Raw genomic sequence first — 21,358 nt, 5'->3', positions numbered from 1 at the left:
AGTAAAGTTGATTTACAATGTTGGGTCAGTCTCTGCCGTACAGCAAATTGACTCAGTTATACACATATATAGATTCTTCTTAAATATTTTTTTCCGTTATGATATATCCCAGGAGATCTGATATAGTTCCCTGGGCTGTATCGCAGGACCTTGTTGTTTATCCATTCTAAATGTAATAGCTTGCATCCACCAACCCCAAACTTCAGGTCCATCCCTCTCCCTCCCCCCTTCCCCGTGGCAACCACACATCTGATCTCTATGTTGCTGTTGTTATTAAGTCACTAAGTTGTGTCTGACTCTTTGCGACCCCATGGACTGCGGCATGCCAGGCTCCTGTGCCCTCCACTACCTCCTGGAGTTTGCTTAAATTCAAGCCTATGGAGTCAGTGATGCTATCTCACTACCTCATCCTCTGCCACCCCCTTCTCCTTCTGCCTGATCTCTATGAGTGTGGGTCTGTTTCTGTTTTGTAGGCACATTCATTTGTGCCGTGTTTTAGATTCTACCTATAAGCAATATCATGCGGTATTTGTCTTTCTCTTTCTGACTTAGTTCACTTAGTACGGTAATCTCTAGTGGCATCCACGTTTGTGCAAATGGCATTATTTCGTCTTTTTTGTCTTGATGATTCAGTGTTCCATTGTATGCATGTACCACATCTTCTTTATCTGTTCCCCCAACGATGGACATTTGAGTTGCTCGCATGTCTTGGCTGTTGTGAATAGTACTGCTGTGAGCCTGGAGGTGTGTGCATCTTCTTGGATTACAGTTTTAATTCTGTGTAATACATACATGTCCCAGTATATGCCCAGGGGTGGGGTTGCTGGATCATATGACAATTCCATTTTTAGTTTTCTGCGGAACCTCCATACTGTTTTCCATACTGGCTGCAACAACTCACATTCCCACCAAGAGTATAGGAGCATTTCCTCTTTTCCACACCCTCTCCAACATTTGTTATATGTAGACTTTTTAGTGATGGCCATTCTTTTTCATTTTTAACTTTTTATTCTGTATTGGGACATAGTCGATTAACAATGTCATGATAGTTCTAGGTGAACAGCAAGGGGACTCAGCCATACAAGGATGGCCATGCTGACCAGTGTGAGCTGGCACCTCACTGTGGTTGTCATTTGCATTTCTCTAATAATTAGTGATACTGAGCATCTTTTCATGTGTGTCTTCTTTGGAGAAATGTCCATTAAAGTCTTCTACCCACTTTTCAATTGAATTGGTTGGTTTCTTTTGTTATTATTGTTGAGTTGTATGAGTGGACTGCATATTTTGGAGATTAAGCCCTTGTTAGTCACATCATTGGAAAAGACCCTGATGCTGGGAGGGATTGGGGGCAGGAGGAGAAGGGGACGACAGAGGATGAGATGGCTGGATGGCATCACCGACTCGATGGACGTGAGTTTGAGTGAACTCCGGGAGTTGGTGATGGACAGGGAGGCCTGGCATGCTGCGATTCATGGGGTCGCAAAGAGTCGGACATGACTGAGATACTGAACTGAACTGAACTGAGTCACATCATTTGCAAATGTTTTCTCCCATTTCTTTCCTTTTCTTTTTTTTTTTTTTTTTATGGTTTCCTTTGCTGCTCAAAAGCTTGTAAGTTTACTTAGATCCCATTTGTTTATTTTTGGTTTTATTTCCATTGCCTTGGGGGACAGTAAATCACATCCCTCAAAGGTCCTTTCAGAAAAGTTTAAACAATACTCGAGGGAAACGAGGCCTTCTCCGATGACTCGGCAGTTGAGATCCTCCTGCAATGCAGGAGATGCAGGTTCGATCCCCGGGTTGGGAAGATCCCCTGGAGAGGGAAATGGAAACCCACTCCACTATTCTTGCTTGGAGAATCCTATGGACAGAAGAGCCTGACGGGCTGCAGTCCATGAGGTCGTTTAAGAGTTGGACATGACTAAGCAGATAACCGGAGAAGGCAATGGCACCCCACTCCAGTACTCTTGCTTGGAAAATCCCATGGACAGAGGAGCCTGGTAGGCTGCAGTCCATGGGGTCACTAGGAGTCAGACATGACTGAGCGACTTCACTTTGACTTTTCACTTTCATGCATTGGAGAAGGAAATGGCAACCCACTCCAGTGTTCTTGCCTGGAGAATCCCAGGGACGGGAGAGCCTGGTGGGCTGCCGTCTATGGGGTCGCACAGAGTCAGACACGACTGAAGTGACTTAGCAGCGGTAGCAGCAGAAGCAGATGATGGATGGATGGATGGATGGGGTAAAAAAGGAAATCAAAATTCAAGCTGCAGAACATTTAGGAAAAAACAATAAAATCATATGTCAGAACCTCTGGGATATGGGATGAAGCAGTGCTCTACACATATTAAAGGACAGGACTCGTTTATGTTAATAAACTAGAAAGAATGAAAGAAAAGAAATCAAAGCACAAAGAAGCTATAGAACATGCCTCAGATCACAGCCAATACAGAGCAGAGGTAGGGTCTGAACTCAGTCTGGCTTAATATGCACAAATATTGTAATTATAGCTCAGTTTGTAAGAGCCACTCTCTCAGGGTAAAAAAAAAGGAAAAAAAAATTAAAAGGGTGTTCTGCTGCTGCTGCTGAGCGACTTCACTTTCACTTCCACTTTCATGCATTGGAGAAGGAAATGGCAACCCACTCCAGTGTTCTTGCCTGGAGAATCCCATGGACGGAGAAGCCTGGTAGGCTGCAGTCCATGGGGTCGCACAGAGTCGGACACAACTGAAGCGACTTAGCAGCAGTAGCAGCTGTTTATCCCAACTCCTAACTTATCTTTCCATAGTAGCTGTATCAATTTACATTCCTACCAACAGAGTAGGAGGGTTCATTTTTCTCCACACCCTCTCTAGCATTTATTATTTGTAGACTTTCTGATGACGGCTATTCTGACTGGAGTGAGGTGATACTGATAGGAATCGAATAGGATAGTTATACAGATAGTTGTAGCAGTCCCAGTAGAGGACTATGGATAGAGCAGGAAACCTAGGAGACTTTTTGGGAACCACTCTAAGCTAATGATCGCTCAAGAAAGCTATTGGAACACTGTTCAGTGAAGTAGGCTTGCTTAATGATAAAACCCTAAGCCAAACCACAAGATATGCCCGAAGCCGTCAGATGGCAGAAAAACGTCACGACCCTCCTACTAATACAATAATCCTAGTTTGACCTCATAGGGTCAGACACTTTCCTGCCTAATATGAAGTGGGAGCAAGTGATGTATGTCTGCACCTGCGGCCACTTGAAAGCGAGACTGGAAAGAATTGGTGCCGTTTCTTCTCCAAATGATTGGCAGAATCCACCAGTGATACATTCTGGGCCCAGGGCTTCCTGTCTGGGAGGTTAGGAAGGAGAAACTTTCTACAAGCTTTTATTTAAATCTCTACGGTTGTTTTTATTTTTGGTAAGCCAGAGTCCCTGGGCTGTGACCTTCAGAAGAGTTTCATAGCCTGTTTTTCTCCCCTTTTGTAGGACCAGAAGGTTAGAGTGAGTGGAATTGACTACTTTCCCTTTCCTAGGTGGGATAAGGCTCTGGTTCCCCGCCCAGGGCTGCCTTTGTTACTGAAGGGGCTCAGAACATCCCCCGCCCCGACACCTCACCACCAAACTTGCCACCCTGACATGCTATTTTGACTTCAAAGCACTTGAGAAACAGCATTTGAATGAAGGGCACATTCTGACTTCCTTTTTCTTTCTGAAAACAGGAGGCAAAATTTCCAAGTGAAAGATGTCCTCTCTGTTCCAGGAAGAGAAAGCATTCCTATCACCAGGGGCAGGGAATTAAGAGAAATCTGTGCAAACAGACCCTATTATCAATACAATATCTCTCATCTCCCTATAGTCCTCTCCGGAGAAGGCAATGGCACCCCACTCCAGTACTCTTGCCTGGAGAATCCAATGGACAGAGGAGCCTGGTAGGCTGCAGTCCATGGGGTCGCTAAGGGTCGGACACGACTGAGCGACTTCACTTTGACTTTTCACTTTCATGCATTGGAGAAGGAAATGGCAACCCACTCCAGTGTTCTTGCCTGGAGAATCCCAGGGACGGGGGAGCCTGGTGGGCTGCCGTCTACGGGGTCGCACAGAGTCGGACACGACTGAAGTGACTCAGCAGCAGCAGCGTCAGCGGCATAGTCCTCCGGAGTAATTTCGCTGTGCTTTGTTGCTCAGTGGTATCCGACTCTTTGCGACCCCAAGGACGATAGCCCGCCAGGCTCCTCTGTCCATGGAGATTCTTCAGGCAAGAATTCCTGGGTTACTTGTCCACAACTGCTGCTCTTTCTTTGATTGAGTATGTAGAGCACTTGGGTCTCATCACTTCTCTGGGCCTTTTTGCTGTGAGAGCTCCCACTTCTATGTAAATAAAACTCATCTGCTTTGCTACTGTTACTGTTTTATGTCAGTTCGGCTGGCAACCTTAAGAGGGTAGATGGGCCATTCTTACTTTCCCTACACTACAGACGGAATGTATTTCAACATGGCTCGTGTATTTCAGAATGTGTTTGAAAATGGTTGGTTTCCTCTCTCCCTGCCCAAAGCGCCATGTGAGTTCCTTTGAGTCTTTAACTCCCAGGCTCGGCTACGCTGAGCTGCCTGCAGTGTAATTGTCTGGCTCCAGCTGCGGGCTTCTGCTCAGATACAGCTGTGATCCTCTGCATCCACCTCTCCCTCCGGTTTTCAGGCCGCTGCTTTGCCCTGCGACCTCAGTTCTCTGACGGATCTGAGTAGAGTTACTGATTTTCAGCTTGTTCAGATATTTCTTCTTATTGTGAGAATGGGAATGATGACTTCCAAGTTCTTTACATGCTTGACCCCCAAACTGGAAGTTCTCATTATTTCTAAGAGAGAAAAAAAAAAAAAAAACAAGTTACCACCCTGATGGCAAACATCCGGCAACTCTCCTGATGGACCTTGAACCTGATGTCCCTTAGGGTTAGGCCCAGATGTCCATCACTCTAAGCCAGTGACCTCTGACAGCCCAGACCCATGCGTGGGGCTCTACACCAATGTCCCTCTACCTTTGCCCCCCACCTGGATGGCACCGGTGCCTCAAACACGCCTCACACACGCGTTAACTCAAATTCACCAGCTCTCTCCCCCAAACTAATCCACAGCTCGGGATTCCTGTCTCAAGCGGCCGGCACAAATCCCAGCTTCCTTTTGGATGCTCGTCTCTCCCCACCCCCACAGTACCTGTGAGCCACCGGGTTTCATGGAGTTTGCAGAGGCTGGTTCGCCCCCAGCCACCCCCAGGTGGCTCTCTTAGAGTCCTCAACGCCTCTTCAGTGGGTCGTCTCAGACACCTCCTCATCGACCCCTCTCAGACATCCTCTACTGCTACTCACTGCTCCCTTCAGAGAGGGGAGATTTTCAGGGGAGATCTGCCCCCCACAGTGTTCACTGGGAGCCTCTCCTGCCTGCGCACAGCCAGTGGCCTCCAAGTGTATGCGGAATGAGCTCTGTTTCTCCTGGCTGGCCACACAAGGTCAGGTGACCCTTGCACCTGCTCGGTCCTCCCACCAGAATCCCTTCTGCACTCCCAGCATTCTTCTCCTCTGAAACCTCTTACTTCCTTTCTAGGATAGACCAAGGGTTCTTGCTCACTTTTGAGTGAGCTGTAAGCAGAAGGCAGGTCGAATGTTCCAGATGAAGCTAACATTCACCCACCTCTCCCCCTACTCATTCTGCCAGGGTCAGCTAGGAAGTTGTCTCCTCCAGGAGGCTGTCTCCATCTCCCAGACCTGGGTGAGCTGCAGCCGCGTGTTAACCACTTGCTCTGCAGGGAGTGCTGATTTGCAGCATTTGCCAATTTCCATGGTGTAAATATTCCCAGCATAGCCAATTTCACGCTACCAATGTGGTGTCACTGAACTTGAGCTGGGAAGAGATGCTGACATCCATCAGCTCAAGCTCGTACCAGGTGGATAAGCCTCTTGGGGGTTCACATCACACCTTGTATAACCCTCCATCAAAGTAGGGCTCACCGGCTTCCCCAGTGGCTCAGTGGTAAAGAATCCTCCTGCAGTGTAGGAGACCCTGGTTCCATCCCTGGGTTGGGAAGATCCCCTGGAGGAAGGTATGACAACCCACTTGTTTTCTTGCCTGGAGAATCCCACGGACAGAGGACCCTCGCAGGTTACAGTTCATAGGGTCGCAAAGAGTCAGACACGGCTGAGCAAATGAACATACATGCGTGCTAAGTCGCTCAGTCGTGTCCGACTCTTTGCAACCCTGTGGAAAGGTTGTCGATGGGATTCTCTGTCGATGGGATTCTCCAGGCAGGAATACACACACACACACACACACACACACAAAGTATGGCTCACAAGAAAATGCTCAAAAACAAAAACTCTGGTGGTCCAACAGAAGATAGGTCGAAAGGCTTAGCTCTAATCCCCACTCAATGCCTTCCTGGCTGTGTGACCAGAGGTAAGTGACCAAGCCTCTCTGAGCCTCAGATTTGTTGTCTATAAAATGGACAACATAACATGCTCTTCCTAAACCTGTATAGAAATTAAATGAATGTAAACACTGTAAAATCCTAAGAAGTTAGAGGGTCAGTCGAGGAATAGGGAGGGACATTCATGGGGTGACGCCCTGCAGGAGAGCAGAGAAGCAGGATGTACTATCTTAGTTGGAGCCGACCTGGGAACCCTGGGTGGGAAGGCAGTGGGGAAGCCTGGGAGGGTGGTCTTTGGAGGGCAGTGTAAAGGGGCTGGGATTCATCCTCAGCCCTGGGAGCTTTGGGAAGCTCAGAAGAAAATTAAATCGGCCGTCTTAGAAGCAGGAGACCATTCGGGAGCTGCAGGTGGGTGAGGGGCACGGGGCTGGCCAGGCCAAGGCCCTTTCAGAGGTTGGGGTAAATGCCATGAGAGGGAAAGGGGTTGAGGCCGCTGTGCTTTTTCTTCTCCGGAAATGGGGTAAAGGCCTCGCACATCTTAGTTATCAAGTTCAGGAGGCAAGAGGCTCACTAAGCATCATGGGAAATTCCCCTACCCAGCCAGGAATAGGAGAAGAACCCTGTCCTAGGGAAGATCATTTGATGAAAGAACCCAGATGACTGCATTTGTCCTGGAGACCTTAACTGGGTCAGAAGAACTCTCCACCCTGGACCCTCCATGGCCCTCTGCCTACACTCTTTGGCAAGACTCAAAACCCCTGTGTAACCCGGGACCTTGTTAGTCAAAGAATAGGTCTGGAATCACTAGCAGCAGCAGCAGTACCTGGGAGCCTCTTAGAAATGCAGAGTCACAGGCCCCAACTCAGACCTGTAGCACCAAAATTTGCATTTTAACCTGTCCCCAGGAACTGGTGTGCTCAGCGAAGTTTGAGAAGGGCTGGCATATGCTCCGAATGGCAGGACCTGGTCCATCTTGTGTTTCTAGGACCTTAAACACTGTGAGGGCTCACAGAGTACCGAGGGATGGACTGACAGCTGTCTGAGGGCTGTTGTAGGGGGACAGAAAGGAGAAGGCTTGTTTGAAAGAGGGAGAAGGCTTGTTTGAAAGAGTGAGAAGGTGAGTTCAGCGAGACTGAGTGAGAGACGAGGGCCCAGGGGGTTGATGCTGCCTTTTCACGAGGCTGACCAAGCGGATGCTCTGAGTACCTACAACTCCTTTGCGGTCTGAACAAGGTTTCAGCTTTGGAAGGAGGCCAGGGTGAGATGGAGGTCCGGCCACAGCTGTAGGAGACACCTGGCCAATGCGCAAGGCCAAGGGAGAAGGGGCCAGAAAAGGGCCCAGGGGCTCCGGTGTGTGGCAGGGGTAGATTGAGAAAGAAAAGTCCACCAGAAGATGACCAGTCCAAGGGGCAGGAGGCCAAGGGTACGGAAAATTCATGGTCAGCTATCAAATGCCACCAGGAGAATCAGAGAGGCAGCCTATAAACCACCCACTGCATTTATTGATGCAATTGTTGCTATCAAGACGTCTCATTCCCCAGATCTAGGCAGACGTGAAAGCTCTTCTATCTCACAAATAAAATTTAAAAATCCAATTTTTCTTGGGTATCAAATATGATTACAAACTCGAGTAAGTAACCCTCTGTCGATTTAAAGTGCAATTACACAATTTTTTATGGCTGCATCCAAGAACAACACTGTTATAACAATTATACTTAAAACTCTTGTAAAATGTCAAGACCACGAGCATCATTTCCATCCTGGCTTTTATTTCTTCCTAGGGATTTTGCCATACTTGTGGTTTCTCTCCAGGGCTTTGTTGATGAAATCTGGATACCCTCTCATGTTTGTGATAATCTTCCAAAACTAACTGAGGTCACTGTACCCAGATGTTTGACCTTGGTCTTTGGCTGGGACACTAGGGCTTGACTGCCTTTCCTGGAGAGTGTGCATGTGTGTGTGTGTGTGTGTGTGTGTGTGTGTTTGTGTTCAGTTGCCAAGTCATGTACGACTCTTTGCGACCCCATGGACTGCAATATGCCAGCCCTCCCTGTCCCTTACCATCTCCTGGAGTTTGCCCAAGTTCATGTCCATTGAGTTGGTGATGTCATCCAATCATCTCATCCTCTGTCGCCCTCTTCTCCTTCGGCCATCAATCTTTCCCAGTATCAGGGTCTTTTCTAATGAGTTGGCTGTTTGCAATAGGTGGCCAAAGTATTGGAGTTTCAGCTTCAGCATCAGCCCTTTCAATGAGTATTGAGGGTTGATTTCCTTTAGGATCGGCTGGTTTGATCTCCTTGCTGCCCAAGGGACTCTCGAGAGTCTTCTCTAGAATTCAAAAGCGTCAATTCTTCTCCTCAGAGTGACACTTGGCTAATTAATCATTGTGGATATTTTCTGTGAACCTTTCTTTCCCGGGGCAACTGAGACTGACCCCATGTTGTGAACCTAAAGGAGCCTCACCTGTCTGAGGTTCTGTGCGGTCACATGAGTTACCCCTGTTTCTGTGGTACAGTTCCTGCCTCCCCTACTCCTTCAAGATAATTACAATTACCTTGTAATTGCACATACAAGGTAAACATGTCTCTCCAATTAGTTAACACTAATAAAAGAAGATACACAAAGTAACACATCCCAACTTAATAAGCTCCATAAAAATCCAAACAAGTCATACAGCAGTGTTACAGTCATGTTTCACTTTAAAGTGTCATTATAGCCCTGGCTTTTCAAGGAGTGAATTTATTCAAATTAACTATAATTATTTCCATTAACAACTTTGACGCCTGTATTGCTATGGGTTGACTAGCGTTGGGGGAGACTTCTAATTGTTCCCTCGTCTTTCCCTTGCTTCCCTAATATTTCTGAGAGTGGCCTTCCTTCCTGCCACAACAGGGCATTCTGGATCATTAATATATACATATATATATGTATATATTTATTTATTTGGGCTTCGCTTGTGGCTCAGCTGGTAAAAAATCCTCCTGCAATGCATGAGACCTGGGTTCAATCAATGGGTTGGGAATATCCCCTGGAGAAGGAAAAGGCTACACACTCCAGTATTCTGGCCTAGAGAATTCCATGAACTGTATAGTCCATGGGGTTGCAAAGGGTCGGACATGACTGAGTGACTTTCACTTTCATATATTTATTTATGTTCCAAGGAATCCATTTTCCTTTGGTGGAAAAGGTCTTAGAAACCAAAGTTTCACCATTGGGGTGCCCCCTGAGACTTGGGGGTGGCAGACCAGAGGCTACTGTGGCTTTTGGGTCACTCTTGTCAGAAATAAGCCTGGAAATATTTTTTAATTTTGAGATCTAATTTGACAGTCAATTCTTTCAGCTTGTTGTTTTGTGAACAAAAGTTAAGGATACTGTTGTTGATCCTATCTTGATGGGACTGGGCTACAAGCAGGAACCTCCATCCTTAGTAGGAATTCAGTTCAGTTCAGTCGCTCAGTTGTGTCCGACTCTTTGCAACCCCATGAATCACAGCACGCCAGGCCTCCCTGTCCATCACCAACTCCCGGAGTCTACTTAAATTCATGTCCATTGAGTCGGTGATGCCATCCAGCCATCTCATCCTCTGTCGTCCCCTTCTCCTCCTGCCCCCAATCCCTCCCAGCATCAGAGTCTTTTCCAATGAGTCAACTCTTCACATGAGGTGGCCAAAGTATTAGAGTTTCAGCTTTAGCATCAGTCCTTCCAATGAACACCCAGGACTGATCTCCTTTAGAATGGACTGGTTGGATCTCCTTGCAGTCCAAGGGACTCTCAAGAGTCTTCTCCAACACCACACTTCAAAAGCATCAATTCTTCAGCGCTCAGCTTTCTTCACAGTCCAACTCTCACATCCATACATGACCACTGGAAAAACCACAGCTTTGACTAGACAGACCTTTGTTGGCAAAGTAATGTCTCGGCTTTTGAATGTGCTATCTAGGTTGGTCATAACTTTCCTTCCAAGGAGTAAGCGACTTTTAATTTCATGGCTGCAGTCACCATCTGCAGTGATTTTGGAGCCCAGAAAAAGAAAGTCTGACACTGTTTCCCCATCTATTTCCCATGAAGTGACGGTACCGGATGCCATGATCTTCGTTTTCTGAATGTTGAGCTTTAAGCCAACTTTTTCACTCTCTACTTTCACTTTCAAGAGGCTTTTTAGTACCTCTTCACTTTCTGCCATAAGGGTGGTGTCATCTGCATATCTGAGGTTATTGATATTTCTCCCGGCAATCTTGATTCTAGCTTGTGCTTCTTCCAGCCCAGCGTTTCTCATGATGTACTCTGCATAGAAGTTAAATAAGCAGGGTGACAACATACAGCCTTGACATACTCCTTTTCCTATTTGGAGCCAGTCTGTTGTTCCATGTCCAGTTCTCATTGTTCCTTCCTGACCTGCATACAGGTTTCTCAAGAGGCAGGTCAGGTGGTCTGGTATTCCAAGCTCTTTCAGAATTTTCCACAGTTTATTGTGATCCACACAGTCAAAGGCTTTGGCATAGTCAATAAAGGAGAAATAGATGTTTTTCTGGAACTCTCTTGCTTTTTTGATGATCCAGCAGATGTTGGCCGTTTGATCTCTGGTTCCTCTGCCTTTTCAAAAACCAGCTTGAACCTCTGGAAGTTCACAGTTCACATATTGCTGAAGCCTGACTTGGAGATTTTGACCATTATTTTACTAGCGTGTGAGATGAGAGCAATTGTGCGGTAGTTTGAGCATTCTTTGGCATTGCCTTTCTTTGGGATTGCAATGAAAACTTTTCCAGTTCTGTGGCCACTGCTGAGTTTTCCAAATTTGCTGGCATATTGAGTGCAGCACTTTCAAAGCATCATCTTGTAGGATTTGAAATAGCTCCACTGGAATTTCATCACCTCCACTAGCTTTGTTCATAATGATGCTTTCTAAGGCCCACTTGACTTCACATTCCAGGATGTCTGGCTGTAGGTGAGTGATCACACCATCGTGATTATCTGGGTCATGAAAATCTTTTTTGTACAGTTTTTCTATGTATTCTTGCTACCTCTTCTTAGTATCTTCTGCTTCTGTAGGTCCATACCATTTCTGTCCTTTATCGAGCCCATCTTTGCATGAAATGCTCCCTTGGTATCTCTAATTTTCTTGAAGAGATCTCTAGTCTTTCCCATTCTGTTGTTTTCCTCTATTTCTTTGCATTGATCGGTGAGGAAGGCTTTCTTATCTCTCCTTGCTATTCTTTGGAACTCCGCATTCAGATGCTTATATCTTTCCTTTTCTCCTTTGCTTTTCGCTTCTCTTCTCTTCTTTTGTTTTTACTTTTATTTGCATTTATTTTTTGCGGCGTTTATTCCCGGCCATAAGTGTTTGTCTCTTCAGTTTCTTCTAGGATATCTTTTTCTCCTGTGCAACCTCCTCTTCTGGTTTAGGAACAATCTGTTCTTTTTCAGTAAGGATCATCTCAATGTGGCAGGGAGAGCTCCTGTAGGGGTTGATCCGACCGTGAGCGCTGTAAGTCCTGCGCCGCATCCTGGGGGCTTTGTTCACCTGGATGTGCTCAATGACCAGAGAAGCTACATCTAAGCCCTTAAGTTCAGCATGACTCTCTGCATTGTTGAGCATGCGTAGTGAAAACTCAGCACTCTTTTTGAGCCACCGACCCTGCGTCCAGCCCCGCTGTTTGGCCTGTGCACACCCACCAACTCCACCGTTGTAGCGACAGAATGGCACACATTGCTTCTTTAAAGTGGCATCCTTCGGATACTTGGTGGCTTTTCGGATATGCATACCCTTTATGGCCTGGGCAGTTTCACGAGTGTTCTTAAAGTGAACACGAAGATTTAAACCTCTGGATTTGCATGATTTTGTGGGGTTTTCTGGATCAAGTGAATAGCGTACCATTTTTAGGGGTCACCTCAGGCCGCTTACCGGAAAAGGCTGCTTTTCTTCTTCTCACAGCTATTTGTAAGGCCTTCCCAGACAGCCATTTTGCTTTTTTGCATTTCTTTTCCATGGGGATGGTCTTGAGCCCTATCTCCTGTACAATGTCATGAACCTCTGTCCATAGTTCATCAGGCACTCTGTCTATCAGATCTAGTCCCTTAAATCTATTTCTCACTTCCACTGTATAGTCATAAGGGATTTGATTTAGGTCATACCTGAATGGTCTAGTGGTTTTCCCTACTTTCTTCAATTTAAGTCTGAATTTGGCAATAAGGAGTTCATGATTTGAGCCACAGTCAGCTCCTGGTCTTGTTTTTGCTGACTATATAGAGCTTCTCCATCTTTGGCTGCAAAGGATATAATCAATCTGATTTTGGTGTTGACCATCTGGTGATGTCCATGTGTAGAGTCTTCTCTTGTGTTGTTGGAAGAGGATGTTTGTTATGACCAGTGAATTTTCTTGGCAAAACTCTATTAGCCTTTGCCCTGCTTCATTCCGTACTCCAAGGCCAAATTTGCCTGTTACTCCAGGTGTTTCTCGACTTCCTACTTTTGCATTCCAGTCCCCTATAATGAAAAAGACATCTTTTTTGGGTGTTAGTTCTAAAAGGTTTTGTAGGTCTTCATAGAACCATTCTACTTCAGCTTCTTCAGCGTTACTGGTTAGGGCATAGGCTTGGATTACTGTCATATAGAATGGTTTGCCTTGGAAACAAACAGAGATCATTCTGTCATTTTTGAGATTGCATCCAAGTACTGCATTTTGGACTCTTTTGTTGACTATGATGGCTACTCCATTTCTTCTAAGGAATTCCTGTCCACAGTAGTAGACATAATGGTCATCTGAGTTAAATTCACCCATTCCAGTCCATTTTAGTTCACTGATTCCTAGAATGTCGACGTTCACTCTTGACATCTCCTGTTTGACCACTTCCAATTTGCCTTGATTCATGGACCTGACATTCCAGGTTCCTATGCAATACTGCTCTTTACAGCATTGGACCTTACTTCTATCACCAGCCACATCCACATCTGGGTATTGTTTTTGCTTTGGCTCCATCCCTTCATTCTTTCTGGAGTTATTTCTCCACTGATCTCCAGTAGCATATTGGGCACCTACTGACCTGGGGAGTTCCTCTTTCAGTATCCTATCATTTTGCCTTTTCATACTGTTCATGGGGTTCTCAAGGCAAGAATACTGAAGTGGTTTTCCATTCCCTTCTCCAGTGGACCACATTCTGTCAGTAGGAGAGGAAGCAGAAAACAAGCAAGGGAGACTGGGAAGGGCAGGATCAGAAACAGCACGTGGAGGTGACTCTGGACAAACCTGGTTGGAGGCGGCAGAGAATTGGAGGTAATGGGGTAAGGGGCGGGGGCAGACTTGGCTTTTTGTTTTCTTGTCCTTTTTATTAAAATGGGAGAGGCTCCAGGTGGAGCGGAATGTGCTGCAATTAAGAGCTCTCCTAATTGAGAGCTGTATCAGTTAGGATTCTTCTGTGTTCAAGTGGGAAAGAATCCAGCCCATCTGGTTAAACCAAGCTGTATAAAGGGGAAGCCGAGGGCCAATCAGATCGAGCCCTGAAGGATGCAGAGGCTTCAGGGATGTTCCCCGGCCTGTGTCTAGCCTCCCTGGGGATGGGCTCTGTTCTGAGATGGACCCTCCCTTCTTGTGGTGGCCAGGCAGCAGCACAGCTGTGGTCTCCCCACTCCTTCTCCAGAAGAAAGAGAGTACACCCCACACCCACACAGAAGAAAGGATACTCTTCTCTCCCAGACTTCAACAAAAGTCCCTGGGGGGCCAGGCTGTACTTCTCAGATAGCACTTTATAGATGGGTAAACTGTAGCCAGCCCCCTCAAACTCCCCCAACAGCTGCCCCAGCAGCCAGGTCAGATCAAATGAGAAGAGACTTGGCCTTCGAGGCCACTGAGGACTTGGGATCTGGCAAACTCAAATTCTAGTCTCTGTCCACCTTAATATGCTCTGTGAGCTTGAGCTGGCTTCCACCTCGGCCTCAGCGTTCTCCTCTATAAGATGAGGGGGGTGATGACGGCATGATCTCAGAGGGCTGTTGTTCAATTAGTCAAGCTGCAAGGCGGTAGATTCCCTGGGGACATCTGAGCACAGCACTGGAGATGGCTTCCAGGAGAAAGCCATTGCCTTCTCGAGTCTGGATTTTTTTTTTTAATTCTCTGCTAAGGTCCAGGTCCAGAGTTGGTGTCTACTAGGTGCTGGCCTGCCTTCACCGCCTTTCTACACCTTGTGAATCTCATTTTTTCACAGGAAGAGGGCAGGAAGTGGCTCAGCCCTTAGGCGATGGGACCCCCAGAGCCTTAGAACACTGTTATTCTCATGTTTAAGCTAGTGATAGAAAGCATTGGCACCCCACTCCAGTACTCTTGCCTGGAAGATCCCATGGATGAAGGAGCCTGGTAGGCTGCAGTCCATGGGATCTCTGAGGGTCGGACATGACTGAGCGACTTCACTTTCACTTTTCACTTTCATGCATTGGAGAAGGAAATGGCAACCCACTCCAGTGTTCTTGCCTGGAGAATCCCAGGGACGGGGGAGCCTGGTGGGCTGCCGTCTATGGGGTCGCACAGAATCGGACACGACTGAAGTGACTTAGCAGCAGCAGCAGTGGTGCTCCACCTAGGGCAGTAACATAAAGTTTCCTTTTAAAATACGTTTATTAGAATCAAAAGGGGCTTTCCAGGTGGCGCTAGTGGTAAAGAACTTGCCTGCCAATGCAGGAGACATAAGAAACGCAGCAGATTCTATCCTTGGTTCAGGAAGATCCCCTGGAGGAGGGCATGGCCACCCACTCCAGTATTCTTGCCTGGAGAATCCCCATGGACAGAGGAGCCTGGCGGCTATAGTCCATGGGGTCGCAAAGAGTCGGACACAACTGAAGCGACTCAGCACACACACAAAGCCAACATAAAGGAAAAGTATTATAATAGCAGCGGTGAGGGGGTACAGGTTGATCTGTTCCACAGACGTTTGCTGAGTTGCCCAGTTACTGTTCCAGACACCGTTTCAGGAGGAAATCACAGCAGGGAACAAGTATAATAAGTCAGCAGGAACCCCCTGCCCTGGGAACTCACATTCTAGGGCACGGGGTTGGCAATAAAATAAGTGCAGGAGAGAAACAGGAAACAAGTGTCACACAGTGGTGATGCTGATATGTGTGGTGGGGGGGAGTCAAGGAAGAAGGCAGTGGGGAGTGCAAGATAGGTGTGTCTGGAGGTCAAGGAAGTCTCACAAAGGAGCTGAACACGAAGCTTGAACATGGAGAGAAGTAGCTGCAAGGATATGTGGTCAAGGCTGTTCCAGGCAGAGGAGTGGCAATAGCAAAGGCCCTGGAGGGGAGAGAGCCAGCAGGGAGGCAAGTGTGGCTAACCCGACCCATGGAGAGGAAGGGGATGTGGCTAGAGGACAGGGGTAAGGTGCTTCTTCGGAGTTCAGTGAGGAGCCTGAGGTGGACTGAATTCACTGGAGGGGGTGGGACAGAGGAGAGATGTGAGCTGGATCTGGTTCTGCCATCATCCCTCTGGCTGCTGTTTGGACAGGGGGCTGGGGGAGGCAGGGATAGGAGTGTGAAGAGGCCCCTGCACTGGGCCTGGGGAGGGGCAGGTGGCTTGGACAAGAGGGTGGGGCGAGAATGTCAGCTTCTGGGTGTGTTTTCAAGGTGGAGCCCATGGGATTCGCTGTTGAGTGGATGTGGGGTGTGTGGTGGTGGGCAGAGCGAGGAAGCCAGGTTTTTTTTGCCAGTTGTTTTGTTGTTCAGTTGCTCAGTCGTGTCCGATTCTTTGCGACCCCATGGACTGCATGCATCCCTATCCTTCTCCATCTCCTGGAGCCGGAGTACCTAGAAAATGGGCTTCCCAGGTGGCTCAGGGGTAAAGAATCCTCCTGTCAATGCTGGAGATGTGGGTTCAATCCCTGGGTTGGGAAGATACTCTGAAGAGGGAAATGGCAACTCACTCCAGTATTCTTGCCTGGAGAATCCCATAGACAGAGGAGCTTGGTGGGCTCCAGTCCACTGGGTCACTCAAGAGTTGGACAGAACTTAGCGATTAGACAACCGCCACCTAGAAAATGGAGTTTTCATTAACTGAGAGGAAGATGCAGGATGCCAACTCTGGGGAAAGAAGACAGGGACGTGGGATGGAGCAAGATAAGGGAGGTCTCCAGCACATGGATCTGTGAGCTTCGGAAGAGGGCCAGGCCGCCGGGCGTCCTCAGCAGCTAGAAGCCGCAGGTTGGGGTGACATTTAGAAGCTGGGGGCTGCTACAGAGGAGAATGGGGGTCACCGAGGAGGAGGAGGACAACCAGGCAAGTGTGGTGTTAGGGCAGCCAAGAGAAGAGGGTGCATCAGAGAAGAGGGAGTGGGCAGCAGGGACAAATCCTGCTGGAGGGACCACACGGCGGAGGAAGCGGGTACAGAGGCAACAGGCAGGCCCGAGTCCAAATGCCGCTACTGCCCTTGCCCAGCTGCTTGACGTGGAAGTCACCGCTCTGAGCCTCGTTTGGCTCATCTGTTAAATGGGGGGAAAGGCAGGGAGGCACGGGGAGTGCTCCATACCTGTGGGCCCGCGGGCTGATGGGGGTCCAGCACCGGGCGCTGGGAGCGGTGTGGACTCGCAGGACCCCCTCGGGGCGGGGCGGGGCGGGGCAGCGCTGACGCAGCCCCGGGACTGAGGAGCGGCGCTCCGCCCGCAGGCCTCCCTGCCCTGCCCGTCCGCCGCCTGCCGCCCGCCGGGCCCGCGGGGCCGCGTTGTCCGCCGGCCGGAGCCGCAGGAGCCAGAGGTACGAGTGGCTGGGCTCCGGGGCACTGACCGGGGGCCACTCCGGGCCCGGGCGGGGAGGCGCGCTCCGAGAGAAGGAAGGGGTAGGGGCTGCGGAGGGTTCGGCCGCCGCCCGCCGGGACCACCTGTTCGGGAGGGTCGCTCTCGTGCACACCGACTGTGCGCGCTGGTTCCCCGACCGCCGCCTCCGCCCCGGAGGCACCCGAAGTTGAGCGCGGCGGCTGGGCTGGGAGCCCAGCCCGAGAAGGCAGCGCGCGCCCCGCCCGGGAGCCCTCCAGGCAGCGCCTCCCGGGCCGTGGTCCCCGCGGCAGGAGCAAAGTGGCCGTGGGGGCGAGAAGCCCGGGTCCGAGGGCCGGCTCCCCTGGCCCGCGCTGTGCCCTTGGGCGAGCCGCGCCGCTCTGCCTGGGGGCGCGTAAAAGTCCGGGAGGCCTCGCCGCCCGCCGCGATCGCCCTTGGCCCCGAGGGGCGCCGCTGGGGAGAGGGGTCAAGGGGAACGGCCAGCTGCGGGGCAGGGAGTAGTGGGGCGGGGGGTAGTCTGCCGGGGGATGGGAGGCGTCCCCCTGGGCCTTTGAGGATGCTGAGGCTTTGGACGGCGAAGGGGGGAAGGGCTCTCTCCAGATGGAGGGACCACCCGGGTCGGAACTGGGAAGTGGGGAGAGCAGGGTCTAAGCGCTCCGTCCTGGGGATCCGGATCCGCAAACCACCCGCTCTTTCCGGCGTGCTTCTCTCCTCCAGATGGGAAACGTCGAGTCCCAGCGGGAGCTGTGGTGCCCTGGCAGAGGCTCTTTCCGGGAATGTCCAGTCTCAGTCCACGCCCCTGGGCTCTAGCCGAGTCCCCGGCCTCAGTTTCCGCTTCTGACACGTGCGGGGCAGAGGTTCCCACCTCCCGGCCGGACGCAGCCGAGCCCCCAGCTCTGAGAGGGTTAGGACCTCCCCTGACCTCGCTGCCCTCTCTCTGGAGGACACCCTTTTGGTCTCCGCCAAATACGGAGTGAGCGACGGCTCCGTGGTGGCCCTTTGGGGGTCTCTGGGCTCCTTCGTGCCCTCCTCCATCAAACCCCCCGGGGCACCTGGTGTGCTACCCCTCTGGCACCCCCTCCAGCCCCACCCCAGCTGCCCAAGGACTCTGCCTTTGTTACCACCTCCCCAAGATGGGGGAATCACCCTGCCCAGAGGGACAAAGCAGGGCCCAGGCTGGCGGCGACTGTCCCCTCCTGCTCGCATCCCTGTTCCCACAGCCAAAGAGCCCAGCAGCCAAATCAGGCCCAAATAAAAAATAAAAAAGGAGAGTCAAGATGGAACCTTCTCAGTTGCTCCTTTTCCTTCCAAGCCTGTTTCCAGTGCCCCTCATGCCTGTCCCTGCTTGTCCGCTGTGGCCGCCCCGTATTAGAGCACAAACACCGAAGTGGAAATTCTTTACCATTTTGTTTTGCTTCCTTGTACCCGTTGAAGCCCTAGAGCTGCCTAGGCTAGTGGACTTGCTCCTGCTGTGTGTGAGGGCTGGCAGCGTCTTTCAAAGTGACTTGTGCTTGGTTGCTCATCCGGATCCCAATTCTTTGAGACCCCCATGGACTGTAGCCCACCAGGCTCCTCTGTCCGTGGGGATTCTCCAGAAGGAATACTGGAGTGGGTAGCCTGTCCCTCTCCAGGGGAACTTCCCAACCCAGGAACTGAACCAGGGTCTCCTGCATTGCAGGCTGATTCTTTATCAGCTGAGCTGCCTTGGGAAAGTGACTTACTTGGAACTTAAGGAAGTTGTGACACACCGCATCATCAAGTTGGCCCCCTTCAGCCCATTCCATGGGGCCATGGAGGTCCAGCTCTTCAGGGACCCAGGGCAGCAGAGAATGCTGTTCCCTGTGGGTCTGAGTTGGTACCAGGGCAGAGTGAGACAAGGTGGCTGCCGGGGGCATTTGTAACCAGATGGGAAGAGGAGTGGATGAGAAAAGGGGAGCTTAATCTGTGAAAATAGCTCTTCCCCGCCCCGAACCCCTCCCCCTCACCCCACCAGCTGCTGCACCTCCCGGCGGGGATGGCTCCACCTTCAATCTGGCCACCAAAGCTGTGCTCATTACTACACTCAGAGGTGCGCCCTTACCTCCTGTTGACTGACCTGCCCTGCATTCCGTTGCCTTCCTCCTCCTCTCCAGATTGGAAGCTCCTGGAGGGAGGAAACTTGCAAGCCTGACATAGTAGGTGTTTACTGCCTTTTGCTTGAATGAATGAACTGAAAGTTGGGGGGAAAATTCCATATTCACATCACTTGGAGATATGCTGTGCTTAGTCACTCAGTCATGTCCGACTCTGTGACCCCATGGACCATATATACGCCAAGCTCCTCTGTCCATGGGGATTCTCCAGGCAAAAATACTGGAGTGGGTTGCCATGCCCTCCTCCAGGAGATCTTCCAACCCAGGGATCGAACGACCATCTGAGCCACCAGTTATCACCTGGATATAACTATTGTTAAAATTTGCCAGACTTTTTAAAAAACACATTGGTACATATTTGAATGGGCTTCCCTGGTAGCTCAGTGATAAAGAATCTGCCTGACAATGTAGGAGATTCAGGCTCCATCCCTGGGTCAGGAACATCCCCTGGAGAAGGAAATGGCAACGCACTCCAGTACTCTTGCCTGGGAAATCCCACAGACAGGGGAGCCTGGTGGGCTACAGTTTATGGGGTAGTAAAGAATCAGACACGACTGAGCGACTAAACAACATATTTGGATACCTTGTTTATACAAACGTTGCAAATTCCTCGTCTTTCTCTAATTCTTTTTTCATATTTTTCAATGCTTAGACATTGTGATGTCATATTTAGTCAATGAGTTTCATTTGACATTTAGGTTTTGTTGGGTGTTTTTTTAATATTTGGCTCTTTTAGATTGTGTTACATTGAGTTCATAGATAAATTTATGCATTGCCAGATATTTTTTTCTGGAGAGGGAATTACCTGGTAGTCAGCGTCGCATCAGCTGGCTCTCCAGAGGAACTGTGCCGTTGTGTACTTCTTTAGGCTGTGAACGTGCATTTCCTGTTATTTCCTGGAAATGAAATTACTGGGGTCAAAGAGTATGAACATCTAGTATCTTTGGGTGATTCCTATTCACTTGTTTGAGTTCATCAGTGAGACGTTTGCCCCTTGTCTGGTCTCTTGGTGGCAAAGATCTTCTCCCAGGTTATGACTAGGCTATTACTATTTTTGCTGCTGATGGTGTGTGTATTTGAGCAACACATTTTAAATTTTTATTTTACTGTATCTGTGCTTTTGGATAAGGGAGACTTGGCTGCATTTATAAGCTGATGGGAAAGAGCCAGGCGAGGGAGTGGCTGAAGTCCCTGAAGAGGGAGGGGCAGGTCAGGAGATGAAGTCCCAGAGGATGCTGGAGGCGGGAGAGGGCTGGAACTGGTCCAGAGGGGGGCCTTCTGAGCGGGTGAGGACAGGGGGTGTGAGGGAGGGGCTGGGAGGGCATCTTATGAATCGGCTTTGATCTTACCAGAGAAGAAAGTAAAAAAAGCATCATCGGCGGGTTCTGGGCCTGAGGCCCCCAGCACCCTATGCTGTTTGCCAACCTCATTTCCCTTGAGTCCTCCTTGTTTCCCTGGGAGGTAGGAGGTGTTATCACCCCCATCGACATTGAGGGAGGAGAAGTGCCTTGAAGAATTCCCCCTGCACTCACCACCTGCCCTTGAGAGTCCTCCCCGAGCCTCCATCTCTAGTAGCTAGCGAGAAACAGTTCCCATCTTCCTGTGTCTAGAGCTTGGTGAGTGAGCATCCCTTCCTCTCCTGCCTGCCTCTGTTTGTCTTCCCTCTGGACAGACCCCAGTGGAGCCAGGAGCTTCCAGTTCTGCAGAGCTGGCCACAGGGACTAGGAGGGCCCCTTCCACTCCGGGCAGTGCCCCAAACTCTCCTCTCACCCAGCAGGAACCAGGTGCTGCAGGGGCAGCAGGGCCTTCTGGATATCACACCTATGCAGAGTCTGAGTTGCTGGGTAGACGTGAAGGTAAAACAGAAAAGTAGTCCTTACAGTCCATGAACAGCTTGATTTCAAAGTGCAGACACCATCGTCCCAGATACAGCTATGGAGCCCAGAGACACCCCCACCCCACCCTGGGTGTCTGTAGTCATCAGTTGCTTTTTTCCAGAAGCTTCCAAGGCAATCTCCTGATTTGATGGCGGGCTACTGTCTCAGACAGTAAAGAATCCGCCTTCAGTGCAGGAGAC

General features: G+C 49.7%; 1 protein-coding gene and 1 long non-coding RNA gene across 6 annotated transcripts in view; one reads left to right on the top strand and one right to left on the bottom strand.

Moving 5' to 3' along the window:
* Nucleotides 1-3,371: 3,371 nt before the first annotated feature.
* LOC147373198 (uncharacterized) lies at nt 3,372-19,083 on the bottom strand. The gene is made up of 2 exons (XR_015164603.1): nt 18,871-19,083; nt 3,372-4,841 (listed from the first exon to the last, which is right to left on the bottom strand). It is a non-coding gene; the product is annotated as an uncharacterized LOC147373198 (long non-coding RNA).
* The window catches only part of A4GALT (alpha 1,4-galactosyltransferase (P1PK blood group)), a 27,015-nt gene continuing 22,740 nt past the window's right edge, over nt 17,084-21,358 (top strand). For 4 of the 5 annotated variants that reach the window (XM_086403148.1, XM_086403145.1, XM_086403139.1 and 1 more), the window contains exon 1: nt 17,084-17,132. The gene's annotated coding sequence lies outside the window, so the exon portion shown is untranslated. Of the gene's footprint in view, nt 17,133-19,177; nt 19,324-21,358 lie in introns of those variants that run through there. The other variant, XM_086403141.1, reaches the window with a different exon arrangement.

The sequence above is a fragment of the Bos grunniens genome, chromosome 5 (assembly GCF_055505025.1).
Source record: "Bos grunniens cultivar Pamir isolate PY7600 chromosome 5, Bosgru_T2T1.0, whole genome shotgun sequence".
Lineage (NCBI taxonomy): Eukaryota > Metazoa > Chordata > Mammalia > Artiodactyla > Bovidae > Bos > Bos grunniens.
The sequence above is the reverse complement of the archived record's forward strand: the minus strand, read 5'-3'. Positions and strand labels throughout refer to the sequence as shown.